Raw genomic sequence first — 3604 nt, forward strand, 5'->3', positions numbered from 1 at the left:
TGGTTCCCCAGCATCAGGTTAAGGCATTATTGCCATTTTATAATCACACACGCTGTTGAATGCTACAGTCGTGTCAGATCATGTCACTGGACTGACTCTCTCGAACATCGTAATCACAACAGCGGAATAATGTAAACAAGAATTAATTTGTGGCTAGTCCGCGAAATGCAGTGGAATCGTCAGTCATCAATCAGGGAAATGTTGCAAGTCTGTAAATTAAATCCCGAATGGATTAACCATCTGTTATGCTACAAAAATCACATGGAAGGATGTATGAACATGATGTGTCATTCTCCCTCAAACATTAATCGTTATTGGGACAAAATCTAAGGATATCATTATTGTAAGGACATCTATACAAACCGTTGTACCGGGCCAAGTGCGCCACCTGTTGGCAATTTGATGATTTGTCTAGAACTATGGAATTGCTTATGCACCTTAAAATCCAAACGTTTTACAAGTAAGGGTGTCCGTTGGGTATCTGTGCATGTGCTTAACTAGGTAAGAGTATTTATGCAGCGCAAAAAAAAAAAAAAAAGGGGGGGGGGGGGGGGTAATTTACCCAGTCTGAAGTGCTGGAAAATTAAATGTCTTGGAAGTGCTTGGATTTACTCAAGGCCGTAAGAACCCTGGTGTACCTCTTGGAACAACAGAGGGCGACAATGACTAACCATCCTCTGAAACCATTGGGAATCATTAGTGAGAATTACTGGCTGCATCCGATCTTGAGCAGCTGACTCGAAGTGCATCAGGTGTGTTCGACAAACCAGCACCATGCAAACCAATCGCAAATCTGACTGAAGCAGTGCATACCGGGTAGAATATTGTCTGACTAAGACTGCGCCGATGCACATGACCGTCACGTGTGCCATCAAGTATCGCGAGAGTGTTCGAGAGCAGCCGGCTGATTCAGCCTGCACTTCTCCAGAGTGACAGCTGGAGCGCCTATGACAATACAGCTGTTCACGATTGGCCAGACTCACCACATGACTACGTTCACGTGTGTTTCGGGGTTTATTCAACATTTCAGTCCACAAAATGGCCGCAAATCTGCGTTTAGAAGGTAAGAGCGTTCATGTAGTCAGCTGTTGTATTGAGTCACGTCATCCAAAAAAACAAAAAACAAAGTTACCTTATTCTTGAAATATATGGCACCGTATTAAGAAGTGTTGAGTATCTGTGCTCACAAAATGTTCTGAAACGCCTGCGTATTTGACAATCTGGATTTTATTATTTCATATTGATAAGTATGTGATTATAGACATGTCTGTTTCTCCTCATGAACCGTTTTTGGACAGTCTTCTGAAGCAGAGTAATGTTTTTAGCTGATCTACAGCTAAATATTGTTGGTTATAACCAGTGGATATTTTGTACTACGTACATTCAATAATAATAAAATACGACACTGACCGCAAGGGAAAAAGGAGAATGAGGAGGAGGATAAGAAGAATGAGGAGGAGGATGAGAAGAATGAGGAGGAGGATGAGAAGGAGATGAAGAATGAAGAGAGGATGAGGAGGAGGATGAGAAGGAGATGAAGAATGAAGAGGAGGATGAGGAGGAGGAAATGAAGAATGAGGAGGATAATAAGGATAAGGAAGAGGATGAGGAGATGGAAAATGAGGAGGATAATAAGAAGAGGAGGAGGATGAGAAGAAGGAAATGAGGAAGGAGAAGAATGAGGAGAAGAAGGAGATGGATGATGAAAAGAATGAGGAAGCGAATTAGAAGGAATGAGAAGAATGAGGAAGGAACTGCTGCTTAGAGAAAACCCACACTGCTACGTTAAAAAAAAAAAAAAAAAATTAAAGGAAAAGGGGCTGCTGTTTTCTCTCGAATGAGATCACCCCTTGCCACGATACCTGAGGGGGCCGCTGTTATCCCTCAAGCGAGGGACGAACTCCCCCTCAGAAGAAAGGGACCTGCTGTTCTCTCCAGCTGGAGAGAGCACCCTTTGCTGCTATGGCTGCAGGAGACTGCTTTTCATCCTTCAGCAGAGGATGAACACCCCTGCTACTTAAAATAAGAGGGGACTTGCTATTCTCTCTGTATTGAAGACTGTAGTATGCACTGATTACTGTTACGGTTCTAAATCACTTTAGAGTACTATTTACACAAATAATGTCCAGTAACTAGGAAAGGATTAAAGAAGCCAGAGTCATGTGTCCAATTAACTCAATGTATTAATGAAAAAATGAATTATTTCCTCACAATGTTAACACAATGTAAATGACACAAAAACAGCGTAGGCCTACGTGAAATAACCAAAACAATAAACAATAAAACAATGTTCTTTAAATCAAAAGATACAATAATGTTGATAGAAGGCAGTGAAATGTGTTATTGAGAATACTCAGTCCCAACAAGTCCCAGGTTTCCAGAGAATGTCCACTTAAGGAAAGGAAGGCACAGATATCTTCAGACGTCGATCCTCAGACGTGATGTCATCACATTTGGAACTTGAACAGACGGTATGTTAGTAGGGATCTTTGTTTGATACTGATAGGGTTAATATGATGTGGTGATAACAGTGAGGCCTGTAGCTTCGTGTGCTGCGATATTCAGTGTGTGTGTTGGGTTTGTGTGATTACAGTCCGCTGGACAAACGTGGATAAACGTGTGGTTCTATAATGAAACAAATAAACTCAATTAGTCTCTGTTACATTTTGTACAACAAAGTGCTGTGTCATTATCACTTCACATGATTAAACGCGAGAGACATCGAAAACATATGATAAAAGCATAATATAACAGCTGTTCTTTTATAACTGAAGAAATATCTTATTGATGCATCTAGCAGCATATCAAACGATGATTATTAAACTGAATAATATGATATAAACACTTACGTTCTGCAATGACGCACGCGCTGATATTCACCATATAATTCCAGTAACTTCTGAAGCGATCACACAACATCGGCCGCCCAACACATCTGAAATGCCAAACTGCTCACCAGCTGAGAGCTATATTATCAATCTATAGCTTGATGGCTTTAATCCAACTTGCCGCATGAATTTACAATACTAACACGGACCGCATTTCTCCTTCTTTTTCACCATTGCCGTATATCTGATTTCACGTTATTTTCACCAAACTCGCGAGACTTCCGATTAAACTCCGCCCACTCAACAGGTGCAACACTTGAACAGAATACTAAACGACTATAATATTAAAATAAATGTAACTTGACCACGACCTTTTGCACACTCTCCCTCGCTTTAGACATGAGAACACGCCTCTCCTACCATAGGCTGCTTAAGGACTTCTCCATAACATTGTCTTTCTCTTTTGCAGGAAGGAAACAAGGAAACGCTACTCTCCTACCACTCATACCAAGCTCAGGGACATGCTGCTCGTTTGCGGTTCTCCCGCTGGAGAAAATACCCTCGCTGCTATTACCAGCTACCTTAATTATAGAGAGGCCCGCTATTTTCTGCCTCATAAGAAGGGAGATACCCCTTCACTAGCCAGTAGGTTACATTAAGGATATCTCAATAACACTGTATTTCTCTTTGCAGGACTGGAACAAGGTTGGTTTTGGGGGTTCTTCTTCAGGCAGTAATACTCTCATTATGTTTTGGGGGTTAATGTTAAAGCTCTT

At 41.2% G+C, this 3604-nt stretch overlaps 1 long non-coding RNA gene across 1 annotated transcript; it reads right to left on the reverse strand.

Moving 5' to 3' along the window:
- Positions 1–2158: 2158 nt before the first annotated feature.
- LOC128017678 (uncharacterized) lies at positions 2159–3052 on the reverse strand. Its single transcript, XR_008184497.1, has 2 exons — positions 2850–3052; positions 2159–2625 (listed from the first exon to the last, which is right to left on the reverse strand). It is a non-coding gene; the product is annotated as an uncharacterized LOC128017678 (long non-coding RNA).
- Positions 3053–3604: the final 552 nt, after the last annotated feature.

This window comes from Carassius gibelio, chromosome A7 (assembly GCF_023724105.1).
Source record: "Carassius gibelio isolate Cgi1373 ecotype wild population from Czech Republic chromosome A7, carGib1.2-hapl.c, whole genome shotgun sequence".
Taxonomy (NCBI): domain Eukaryota; kingdom Metazoa; phylum Chordata; class Actinopteri; order Cypriniformes; family Cyprinidae; genus Carassius; species Carassius gibelio.